Source organism: Sapajus apella, unplaced genomic scaffold (assembly GCF_009761245.1).
Source record: "Sapajus apella isolate SASKATOON/1434 unplaced genomic scaffold, GSC_monkey_1.0 scaffold113, whole genome shotgun sequence".
NCBI lineage: Eukaryota > Metazoa > Chordata > Mammalia > Primates > Cebidae > Sapajus > Sapajus apella.
Genome location: NW_022437053.1, coordinates 2,439,328 through 2,452,915, shown reverse-complemented (window position 1 = coordinate 2,452,915; position 13,588 = coordinate 2,439,328).

The window sequence follows — 13,588 nt, the reverse complement described above, 5'->3', positions numbered from 1 at the left end:
AAACTAGACTAATTCTGATTGGCTATTTTAAAAAAAGCAGGGGTCTCAGCTGGAGTGGCAGGGTGGGTGTTTTGGTGGGAAGGACGGTTATGGGCGTGTCAGAGCAGGTAGCCAGGGGTGGTTATATGATGGGGATGAGTCAGGATGGAGCTGGGGAGGAGGGGGGGCAGATGTGAACCACTGATGAACTAGTGGAGAAGGTTGTATACTGGAATTACAAGGAAGTTAAACTTTAAAATAGAGATTTAAAGAATAAGAGAGCTGAAAATACTGACAGACTGATTCTTTGAAGAGAAACTTGGGGTTCACTATAACAGTATCCACTGTATAAGGGCATCTTCCCAAGGGCATGGGAACTTGAACTTCCTCTTTTTCTTTTCTTTACTTTTTTGAAGATGGAGTCTCACTCTGTAACCCAGGCTGGAGTGCAGTGGCATGATCTTGACTCACTGCAACCTCCACCTCCTGGGTTCCGGCGATTCTCCTGCCTCAGCCTCCAGAGTAGCTGAGACTACAGGCATGTGCCATCACGCCTAGATAATTTTTGTATTTTTTATTAGAGATGGGGTTTCACCATGTTGGCCAGGCTGATCTCAAACTCCTGACCTCGTGATCTGCCCACCTTGGCCTCCCAAAGTGCTGGGATTACAGGCTTGAGCCACCATACCCAGCCCAAGCTTCCCCTTTTTCTCAGATTCCTTTTATTCCATTTCTTAATTCATCAAGGTTCAGAATTTGTCTTTTTTCTCCATATCACAACCAGGTACTCTAATATTTCATAATGAATATGCATTTCATTAAATTGAAGAGGGCATTCACTTTAAATGAACCACTATTTTATGTAACACTAAGAAAAAACAAGAGCGTAGCTAACCAAATAATGACAGTACTCCAAGATGTCATTGGTTGAAAGACGTTAAAATGTGGGAAATATGCATATTAAAAATAACAAGTATTTTTGAATCATCAGTATTTGGTGAAGAAGTTAGAAATACATTTATGTGAGTTATGCTAATAAGGGAGTTAAAATTGCTGAGTAGAAAACATATGGGATGAAGGAATTTATGGGAAGAAAATGGCTAATCACTTTCCAGAGACCCAGCCAACATTTTCTATCTTCTAGAGATCTGCCATTTTGCAAAGATATGTGTGCAGGCCCCAGGACCATGCCTCTTAGCCAAGAGAGAGACAGGGTGGGGGTGAGCAGTTGGCTGCTTTTCAGTTTTGGACCAGAAACCACTGAGCCAAAAATGGAGAATGAGCTGGGTGTTTCGGCTCACGCCTGTAATCTCAGCACTTTGGGAGGATGAGGCAGGCAGATCATGAGGTCAGGAGATTGAGATAATCTTGGCTAATGTGGTGAAATCCCATCTCTACTAAAAATACAAAAAATTAGCTGGGTGTGGTGGCAGGTGCCTGTAGTCCCAGTCACCCAGGAGGCTGAACCAGGAGAATTGCTTGAACCCATAAGGCAGGGGTCGCAGTGAGCCAAGATTGTGCCACTGCACTCCAGCCAGGCAACAAAGCAATACTTCAATTCAAACAAACAAACAAACAAACAAACAAACAAACAAAAATGGAGAATGAAGGTAATAAGTGTGAAGAGCCTGCATGTCCACAGATTACAGCATCCTTTGAGCTACATGGCAGCCTGTGCCCAGTAGGTGGGATTCCATGTCAATCCATGTGACCCATGTTTCCACAGTGATGGGCCATAGCATCCCTGAGCTCGTTTGGAGCTCTTCAGAGTTAGTGAGTAGAAGGAACAGGTGGACATCAGCCTTTCTTGGCCTCTTTCCCCAGATCCCTAGTCCCTGTTCTTAATTGCTAATGAGCAAAGAATAGCACAGAGAGCACTATTCTTGTTCTTCTCCCGCCAATTCCCAGGAGGCCGTCATCAAGTCTACTTGGGAGAAATTAAAAATAAATAAATAAGTAAATCCATCCCTGGGTCTTTATGCCACATTTCTGAAAAACACCAAAATCCCAAACCTAAGTCATTAAATGCCCCAATCACATCATCCAGTCCTGACACCAAATCTGATGAGGTCTGAAAACTGGAGGCCTGTGATGAGGATGAGACAAAGAGGAGCACAGCATAAGTACGGAGAACAAAGCAATGTTCCTCATCTAACTGCTGCCTCCCTTCTATTCCACATCCAACATCACTCTGTACATAAAGGTAGAGACTGGTATCAGCACTTCCTAGAGCACCTAGTTGGTGGAGAGGAACATCTCAAATGGAGCCACACATGTATCTCTGCCTCAGTGCTCAGAACGTCACATGTCAGCACCGTAGGCTCAGAGGGGACACTGCAGGTGAGTACCGAAGGGAAACTGACATGTTCACTCCTCCCATGCTCCTAAGTCACGAGGTTTCTCCCTTTCTGTAAGAAACGATGAGGTTGTAGAAGACTTCATGAAGAGTCACAAGGCCCCCATGAGCACCAGGCAGACACCAGCGAGAACCCCATCAGCAGAAAGGACTGCAGAGTCTTCTCCATGCCCCACCTCTCTCCACTTACTTCATACCAGCTTCCTCCATGGAAAAACGTAACAGGATGATGAGTCCATAACAGATTTCCCTGGCAGGGTCCATTCCACAGCATGACTTCAGCCCCATAGCAGCCCCTACACCGAAGGGGATTATGGAGATCAGAGCCTGTACGTGAAGACCCAGGCCCGCAGGACGTCTCAGCTTTCAGAGATCAAGTTCCTCAGGCACAGTTGTTCTCTTCAGAAATCCTCTGGTCTCTCCTCTGTCCTCTGAAGCCTTTACCACACATCTGCTCAACCTGTTTCTTTTTCATTTACAAAGTCATGTGTTTTTAGGGCCTCTTCTTTAATCTACATCTTAGAGGAACCTCCAGAAACCTTCCCTAGTAGCTCCAAGTTACATGTGGAAGGTTTGCAGATGGGCAGAAAATGGAAACTTCTGGGAGGTTATCTTGGCAATTGTTTTTACAATAAAAAGTCAGAACATATCTTGACAAACCCTGAGCTCAGACAAAAGAGTAGGTATGGAGAGAAAATTAAGCCTACCACACCCAACATCCCTCCTTTGTGTGGAGAGTGAAGGCCAGGGTGCAGACATAAAGGAAGTATCACAGAGAACCAAAAAAAAAAATCTTCCTAGGATCTATGCCATCCCAGAGAGCCATAGGAATGCCCTGGAGCCACCCACAATGCCCTAAGCTGGATGTCCCCAACTCTGATCAGCAACATGGTATATACAGAGACATGTGAACACAAGACATGTCCAAAGATGCCAATAAAAAAGAAACCTGGTTTTGGTTTTGAACATCCTTTTCTGTACTACCTCAACATCTACAACATCTTGTCCACACTCTGTAGCCAAAAATTGCTTCAAGGAGAAAGCAGCATGGGATAAGGAATGAGGATGGATGGGTCAGAAGAGTTCCTGGCAAGGAGCAGATGTTCAGTCCACCCAGCCATCTGGAAACTGCCTCACCAACTACGGACATCAGCTCCCTTACAACCTCCCATCTCAACATGTGTCTATCAGAATTTAGTTTTTCACTCTCCATATGCTTTCTAATATTTATTTATTTTGAAATTATTAGATAGCAATTGATGCATTTGTTATGCACAACATGATGTATGCTTTTTTTTTTGCATTTTTTTTTTTAGATTCCAAGAGTACATGTGCAGTTTTTTTTTTTTTTTTTTTACAAGAATATATTGCATGATACTGAGACCTGGAATACAACTGAACCTGTCACATGGGGCGTGAGCATAGTACTCAGTTGATAGTTTTCCAACCCTTGCTTCCCTCCTTGTATTCCTCAGTGTTTATTGTTCCCATCTTTATGTCCATACATACCCAGTGTTTAGCTCTCACAAGTGAGAGCATGTGGCATTTGGTGTTCTGTTTCTGCACTAGTTTGTTTAGAATAGTGGCCTCCAGTTGTATTCATGTTACTGAAAAGGACATGATTTCATTTTTTATGGCTGTGTAGTATTCCATGGCATATGTGGACCACATTTTCCTCATCCAATCCACTGTAGATGGGCACCTGGGTTGATTCCATGTCTTCGAAATTGTGTAACATGATGTTTTGAAGTATATATGCATTGTTGAATGCCTAAATCTAGTTAATTAATATGCATTTTCATTCATACATTCTTCACTTTGTGGTAAGAACACTTAGCATCTACTCTCAGCAATTTCTAAGAATACAATATACTGTCATAACTGTAGTCACCGTGCTGTTCTCTATATTTCTTGATCTGATTCCTCCTAACTGTAATTTTGTATCCTTTGAGCAACATATCTACCCTCCCGACAACCCCAACCTCCAGTAACCTCCATTCTACTCTCTACTCCTAGATCACTTTCCATATGAGTTCCTCACAAGCCTACTGAGAACAATGCTGGATGAGTACCTGTAGGCAGAGGAGCAGCAATTGGGCACAGGGTCCTGGCCATCTCCACTTGTTTTCTTTCCATAGTGAGGAGAAAGAAACTAAAGGGAGGAGTTAGAGAAGGAGGGAAAGGCAGATCAGTACCCTCCCCACTCCCTTCTGACAATTTAGCCCCTGAGGGTACAAACAGCTGGAAACATGGGTGCAAAGCAGCTCTCTGAAACACTGGAGCAAGACCTTGGCTAGCACAAATGATGACTAGTTCTCACTTTCCCTTTCCAACTGCCTGCCTCTGTCTCTGTTCTCAGAAAATGAATCTATAGAATTATGAGCTTCATTTGTACAGAAAGCCCAATTTCAAAGAATCTGGACATTCTGGAAATCACAGATATGCCGCACTACCTCCTACGCCATGACAAATGAAGCTTCTGGGGTTCAGAGATCCAGAATACTCAGCTAAAAAGGAATGAATTAAGGGCATTCAAAGTGACCTGGATGAGATTGGAAACTATTATTCTAAGTGAAGTTACCAGGAATGAAAAACCAAACATTGTATGTTCTCACTCATAAGTGGGAGCTAAGCTATGAGGATGCAAAGGCATAAGAATGACACAATAGACTTTAGGGACCCAAAGCAGGAAATGGTGGGAAGGGGGTGAGGGATAAAAGACTACAAATAGGGTGCAGTGTATACTGTTCGAGTGATGGGTGAACCAAAATCTCACAAATCACCACTAAAGAACTTACCCATGTAACCAAACATGACCTGTTTTCCCAATAACCTATGGAATAAGAAAATTTTTTAAAAAAGTAAGAAATGCACACAGCCTGGGCACTGGGTAGAGGCCAAGAAGTGAATGATTCCAGTAAAGTTTCTGTTCTTTCTCATTTGGTGCTGGGGAAATATATTGGCTGCACTAACTTTTTTTTTTTTTTTGAGATGGAGTCTCTCTCTGTCACCCAGGCTGGAGAGCAGTGGCAGATCTCAGGTCACTGCAGTCTCTGCCTCCTGGGTTCAAGTAATTCTGCCTTAGCCTCCCAAGTAGCTGGGACTACAGGCATGTGCCACCATATCTGGCTAATTTTTTGTATTTTTAGTAGAGAGGGGTTTCACTGTGTTAGCTAGGATGGTCTCAATCTCCTGACCTCATGATCTGCCCACCTCGGCCTCCCAAAGTGCTGACATTACAGACGTGAGCCACTGTGTCCAGCCTGGCAGCACCAACTTTTAACTCTTCACTTTTTAATCAATGTCTTGAATTGCTGTCAGATATTTCCCCATTCCCTACCAGGGACTTAGGTATCAGTCTCATAAGCCAAGCCCCTATAGACATAGAGGAGACTTGTAGTAGTTGTTTGCTGATGTGTTACATAAACACTTGAATTTCAGTGCTTTCATAGAGAAAAGACTCTTTGACACACACATGATGCCATAATGTGAGCATAGTGGGTCTCACTCAGCAAATATTCAAGTACTACCTTTTCCCAGCCTATCATTCAATGATGAGCCCATGACATGAACTCTGACCACTGAGAAATGATGGGTGTCACTTCCAGACACAACCAGCGAAGAGGTGTGTGTTGCTTCCAACCCCTCTCCCTTGCTGTAGTGGCTTTGGAGGCCTGGAATCCCAGAAGATACGGGTAAAAAGTATGGGAGGTGTGCCTGAGCAACATCAATCCTTGTATGATTAGTAAATTAAATTTTATTCTGATAAGCCCATCTGATATGGAGACTACTTTATTACTATAGTAGCCCCTATCCTATCTTGGATTGCAAAATGGTTTAAGAGTTCAGTGGGGTCTGGGCACTTCCATGGATACCAAATGCAGTGAGGCTATGGAATCATAGCACTGTGTATGAAACAGCTGCCGTCAGCATTGATAAAGAGGGATGAATGGCCAGGCAAGGAAAGAACAGCAAAGAAAAAACAAAAAGCAAACCTACCTGGCTTCTCTCTATTTCCTTAATCTCTTCACATTTGGTCTGAGCACAGGCACAGGAACCCTAGGGACTCACCGGGGGCAAAACTCAGCTTGGCACTCAAAACAGAGAATTCCTCTTCCACATTAAATAAGAGCCCCTCTCCAGTAAGCCGTAGAGAGCTGTGCTTTTCATTTACTTCTTCCTGAAGTTTGGATCCACCCATAGCCTAGTTCAAAGCACTAGACAATGTATCAGAGCCACTAGGTGACCTTAGGAATATGGGTTGCTGGGTCTTGTTCTTGGATTTTCCCATTTGATTGGTCAGGGTTGGGGGTCCAGTGACCTGTTTTAACCCCAGGTTTAGCTACTGTTCAAATCTCATTCTCCTTTCCCTCTAGTTTTTTACTAGTTCTTTGGTGACCAAGGAAGGGACACCATTCCTCCCCGGCCTCCCCAGAGCCTCTGGGAAGCATAGTCACTAGGGCAGAGGTGACAGTTACGGGAAGGGATGACAGGTGTTGGAATCTCATATGGTTTGATACTGTGTCTCTGCCCAAGTCTCATGTCGAATTTTAATCCCCTGTGTTGGATGGGAGGCTTGGTGGAGGTGACTGCATCAACAGGGTGGTTTCTGATGAAACATTCAGCACCATCACCCTTGGGATTGTCATTGCGATAGTGAGCCAGTTCTCAGGAGATCTGGTCGTTAAAAGTGTGTGGCACCTCCCCCTTCGCTGTCTTCTCCTGGCTCCACCATGTAAGATGCGCCTGCTTTCCCTTCACCCTCCGTCATGATTGGAAGCTTCCTGAGGCCGCCCCAGAAGCAGAAGCTGCCATGCTTCCCGTACAGCCTGCAGAACCATGAGCCAATTAAGCCTCTTTTCTTTATAAATTAACCAGTCTCAGGTATTTCTTCATAGCACCATGAGAATGGACTAACACGGAGCCACACTGAGATCTGGCCAAGGAGCTACTCCATACAGAACTGCAAAGCAGCACAGAGTGAGATCAAGGGCTATGTTTACAAGAGGAGGAGGTTCTCTGAGCAGCATGCCACAGCGTTCCACTGTGCATCAAGCTCCAAATGAGGTGATCAGGTGCCACTAGACTTCTAGAGGAAGGAGGAGTGTCGTATTATCTGGCATACCCCTGAGCCACTTGGTGCCACTTTATAGTGTTGCTGGCCTGGCCAACAACAATTCTCAGAAAACAGCCATCTCAAACATGCACACATGCATTCAACCTACACTTGAAGCCATAACTCAAGGTCATATTCCCACCCTGTGGCAAGAAAGGGATTCCGGGGATTAGAAACCTGAAAGGAAGAATGTAGCTGATCAGGCACACAGCTCATATTCCTGCATCCGGGATTGTTCGTACTCTCTACTCAGATTCCCTGAAGCCTCCTTTGCCTTGTACCATCTCATGAAATTCCCAGCACAGGTCCATCACAATAATTAAACAGGAATCCTGAAAACCATTCAGGTTTCTTCTTTACCAGACATTTCCCACATGGATTCCATGGTGCATTTCAAACCATGACACCTCAGAATTAGATATAGCCAGGGCTGCTGAGGGCAGAGCAGCGGTACATTTCATGCTAAAAAAAAAAGTATTGCTGCCATGAAAGACAGCATGGCACTGTTGGTGGCTGTTCCCAACCCTGGAGCACAGATGGATACACTGCAGGGAGACGCACATAGAACACTTCATTCTGATGGACACCAGGGAATAGCAACACACTGGAGATGAAACATTGCCTATTATTTCTCAAAAGTTCCTATGATTCAGCTTCCTCTGCTTAAATATCTAGAAAACCAACACCCACCTCAAAGCCCAATTCATTCCAATTCCAGCCTCCTATTTATCCCGTCTTTGTTTTTATTTATTTTAATTGACAAATAATGATTGTAAATATCTGTGGAGTGAAATGTGATTTTTGATATTTATTTACCATTGTGTAATTATTAAATCAAGTTAATTAACATATTCATCACCTCACATATTTATAGCTTTTGTGGTCAGGAAAACTGAAAATAGAGTTAATAGAAATATATTAACAATAGAGTTAATTTCAATTACTCTATTAACAATTTCGAAATATATGTTAACTATGATCACCATACTGTGCAATAAATAGTAAAATATTTTAAGGGCTATTTATTCATATTTAATAAATATTTCAGTAAATATTAAAAATTTATTCCTTCTGTCAAACAAAACATTGTACCCTTTGACCAATATCTCCCCACTCCCCCTGTCTCACCCTCACCCTGCTCCTGATAACCACCATGCTCTCTTTATTTCTGTGATTTTGGCTTTTTTTTTTTTAACAAAAGATATTATATATAAATATCCGTTTCTGAGACAGAGTCTCACTCTCACCCAGGCTGGAGTGCAGTGGCACAATCTCAGCTCACTGCAACCTCTGCCTCTGGGTTCAAATGATTCTCCTACCTCAGCCTCCCAAGTAGATGGGACTTCAGGTGCATGCTGCCCACCTGGCTAATTTCTGTATTTTTTAGTAGAGACGGGATTTCACTGTATTGGCCAGCCTGGTCTTGAACCCATGATCTGGTGATCCACCCTGCCTTGGCCTCCCAACTCTGGGATTACAGGCATGAGCCACTGTGCCTGGCCCTATTTTTGCTTTTGTTGCTTATGCTTTTGAGGTCAAATATAAAAAAACAAATCACTGCCAAGACCAGTATTACAGAGCTTTCCCCCGTTTTCTTATAGTATTTTTACAGCTTGGATCTTACATTTAAGTCTTTAATCCTTTTTTTTTTGAGACAGTCTTACTCTGTTGCACAGGCTGGAGTGGGCACAATCTTGGCTCACTGCCCCCTTCACCTCCTAGGTTCAAGCGATTCTAGTACCTCAGCCCTCTGAGTAGCTGGGATTACAAGCATGCACCATCACACCTGGCAATTTTTTTTTTTTTTTTTTTTTTTTTTTTTTTTTTTTTAGCAGAGACAGGGTTTCACCATGATGTTGGCCAGGCTGGTCATGAACTCCTGGCCTTAAGTGATCTGCTGTCTTAGCCTCTCGAAGTGCTAGGATAACAGGTGTGAGCCACTGTGCTCAGCCTAATCCATTTTTAATTAAATTTTGCATATGCTGTGAGATAAGGGTCTAATTTCTTCCTTCTGTCTGTGTATATCTACTTTCCCAACACCATTTATTAAAAAGTTTCCTCTTCCCATTGTGCTTTCTTGATACTTTTGTCAAAAATCAATTGACTATAATAAGTATGTGGATCCATTTCTAAGCTTTCTATTCTGTTCCATTGGTTGAGGTGTCTGTTTTTTGGGCAGTGCCATGCTGTTTTAATTACTATGCATTTGTAATATATTTTGAAATCGGGTTGTGTGATATCTCCAGCCTTGCTCTTTTTGCTCAAGACTGCTTTGGCTATTTGAGGTCATTTGTGGTTCCATACAAATTTTTTAGATATTTCGTCTATTTTTGTCAAAAATGACTTTGGAATTTCGACAGGGGTTGCACTGAATGTGTAGATTGTTTGGGATAGTATGGTCATTCTATTTCGTAAGCCATGGACTCTTAAAGTCACCCTTGTCTAACAGAGGAAGCCCTCCAGCTTTCAGAAATCACAGAAGCCCCTCCAGTTGTGGATGCCACCACCAAATGGTGAATACAACACCATGGGGACATTGACAGAGACAGGCAGGACAAAGAACGGCAAAGAAAAGTCTCTCGCCTGCTGTCCCACACCTGCAACCCCCACGTGCTGCTTGAACCACAAAAGTGACAAAGACATTGTGATGATCCCCCATATGCTAGGAGACTCCCAGAAAATTCCTCTCAGTACTGTCGGCTGCCTTCCAAGGTACCCTACCTTTCCCCACCCTTTTGGTCAAATCCTTTGAGGATGCCTGGCAGCATTTTTATCCTCAGCATTTGAGAAGCAGCACAGACTCGGAGGCCCCCCCTTGTGCTAAGCTGTGCTGCTCTTAGTGAAGCTGTTCCTCAGCGCAGACTCTCCCCACTCCAGCCCATGGGGTCATCTTGACCTGTTCTCAGGAATGAAATCTGCGGCTGTTAGCCACAAAGTGTTTCTACCTAGGGCCTCCACTTATCAATTCCGGGACGTGCTGACCTGGAGTGGGCCGCCTCAGCGCACACCGTCCTCGGAAAGATGGGATGCTGCTCTCAAGCCCAGCCTGAAAACACTTCCAAGTTTTCCTACCGCAGCCTGAGGACGGAGGCTGATGGAAACTTTGTTCTCACCAACTCCTTAAAGACGCGCTGCCACCCCCACAGCTGCCTCATCGCACACCTCCCCGTCGCCCCTACTTAATCACACGCCCTCGCACAAACACCTTCCGCAGGGATCTCGTCCCACGGCGGAGGCCCAGCAGGTACGTGGGGACGAGGCCTTCAGCTAGCAGAGTGCGTAAATCTGAGCAGAGTCACGTTTTCTCTGGTCTCCATGGTGACAGAAAGCAGAAAACAGGCAATCAAGAATAATCAGCCCCGTGGGCAGCCAGAATCGGTAAGAGCAAATTAGGCCCCCATTTTTCTTCCTCTCGCTTCCCCGCCCCCACGGCCTCTCGGGAATATAAACAAGCGTCAAGCTCCAGCAAAGGGGGCCCTTCAGGGCTCCATGGCAACTGCCTGATTCTCCTCCCTCCATCCTGCCTTCACCTCTTAGCCTGGATACCCCACCTCTCTGCATCGAGCCTCCATGTCAAACAATCTGGTGACAATGTGGCCACTTCACAGCAACTAATCCCGAGTCTGTCCAGAAGAGGCTTTGGGGGTCAGTGACCTGGACAGGGAGGACTGCAGCAGGGATGGAGCGGAGGCCGCATAGCCAGGAACAGAACACGCTGCTGTTTTCATGCTATGTCCCCATTCTCTCCCTAATTATTTATTATGAAAAATGTCAAACCCATAGAAAAATTAAAAGGGTAGCAGACCTCTATAATAACCTCACCTATATTCACCCATTGCTAACAGTTTGACATATTAGCAGTCTATCTGTCCCTCCCTCCATCCATCCACCACCTACCTACCTACCCATCATTTGTCTTCACCTATTTACTTTGCTACTACATAGCTATGGTGCTATCATATCTGAGAACATCAAGATCAATTCAGTATTTAACATGCAGCCCAAATTTAAATTTTTCCAGTCAGCCCCAAGATGTCCTTTAGAGCTTATTTTATTTTTTGGATCTAGAAATCAAGCAAGGTTTATGCATTTTTTTTTTTTTTTAGACGAAGTCTTGCTCTTTTGCCAGGCTGGAGTGCATTGGCACAATCTTGGCTCACTGCAACCTCTGTCTCCCAGATGCAAGTGATTCCCCTGCCTCAGCCTCCTGAGTAGCTGGGATGACAGGTGTGTGCCACCATGCTAATTTTTTGTATTTTAGTAGAGACGGGGTCACCATGGCCAGGGTGGTCTCGATCTCCTGACCTCATGATCCATCCGCCTCAGCCTCCCAAAGTGCTGGGATTACAGGCATGAGGAACCGCACCTGGCCAGTTTATGCATTTTATTTGGCTGTTTTGTCTCTTTAGTGTCCTTTAATCTATCGGGATCATCCTCATTTCTGCCCAACACACAGAGGTCTTTTTCAAAAATAACATTGTTTTCTAAGAGTCCAGGAGAGTTGTCCTGTAGGATGTTCCACATTTTGGATTGTTTCCTCAGAATTAGATTACATTCAACATGCATGGTTATGCTAGGTCCTTTTTCCATCACACCAGGAAGCATGTAACGCTAGGTTTCCATTCCATCAGTGCTGCTGGATTTGATCACCACTCCATTGCACAGGTCCATTTCCTCCACTGGGATGGATAAGTTATCTGCAGAGTGGTGTTTTCAGACCATGTGAATATTCTGGTACCAAGGACTTTTTACCAGATAGTTGTAGCTTTAACCAGTGATCCAACCTGAATCAGTTATTACACTGGGGTTGGAAAGTAATACTTTTCTACTTTTAATACTCCTTCTGCAGTTATTACATAGCAATAGAAAAAAAAAAAACCCTCACTAATTCCATGGGTCTATGTGCCTATCGTTTGTCTATCTGCCCATGCATCTATCTACCATGTATCAATCTATTTATCTATATTGTATTCAGATAAAATTAACAAACTGCATATGTTTAAATGGTACAATTTGATGAGTATTCACATGTGTATACACCCTGAAATCATCACCACAAACAGAATTACAGTTGTTTCAATACCTGCCCCCCTAAATTTTTGTGTCCCTTTGTAATCTCACCCTAAATCCTATCAACAGGAAACCACGTATATACTTTTGTTTATTGTAAATTGGTATTTATTTTCTGGAAGCTTCTGTGCATAGAACAACAAGTACGTATTTTTTTGGTCTCGTTTCTTTCCTCACCATAATGTTTCTGAGATTTATCTATAATGTATATATGAATAGTTTGTTCTACTTTTATTGCTAAATAGCATTCCATTGCCTCTTTTTAAATTTTTTAATTTGAAATAATTTTAGATTTACAGAGAAACTGTAAACCTAGTAAACAAGTTCCCAATATACTCTCTTCCATCTTCCTCTATTGTTAACATCTTAACCATGGAACATTTATCAAAAATAATACATTAAAATTGGTACAAAACCTTAATTAATCTAGAGTCTTTATTCAGATTTCATGAGATTTCCACTAATGTCCTATTTTCTGTTCCAGTAGCCAAATCTGTATACCAGGCTGAATTTAGTCACCTTTGTCTCTTTCAATCTTTGACAATTTCTCAGTCTTCCTTTACCTTTCATGACACTGACATTTCTAAATTTCGCTCTTTCTGGTATTCTTTTATTAAACTAAGATGATGGATTTGAGAGAATATTGCAGAGGTAAAGTTTGCTTCACCTCACGTAGAATTAGGGGTTATGTGATATCCTCATGACAGGTCACTGGTGCTATTAACCTTGACCACTTGGTTAAGATGGTGTCTTCCAGGTTTCTCCACCCTTGAATTTCTCTGTTTTCCTCTCCATGCTTCTAAAACCGTTACTAAGCCCACACTCAAATGCAGGGGCACCAGCCATATAAGAGAAGGGGACTCTAGGTGATTCCAGCCCCCAACTGTTTGACTAGCTCTCAGCTAGTGATATCTTCCCAATTGAGGCCCCAGACATTATGAAGCAGAGAAAAGTCCTTTCTATGTGGGTTCATATTCACTGAGTTCATGAGCAGTGGGCAGTATCTACATTTAAATATTTTCTACATTTAATTTTTGGATTTTTCTGTAAAAAATTTGCTCTTTATC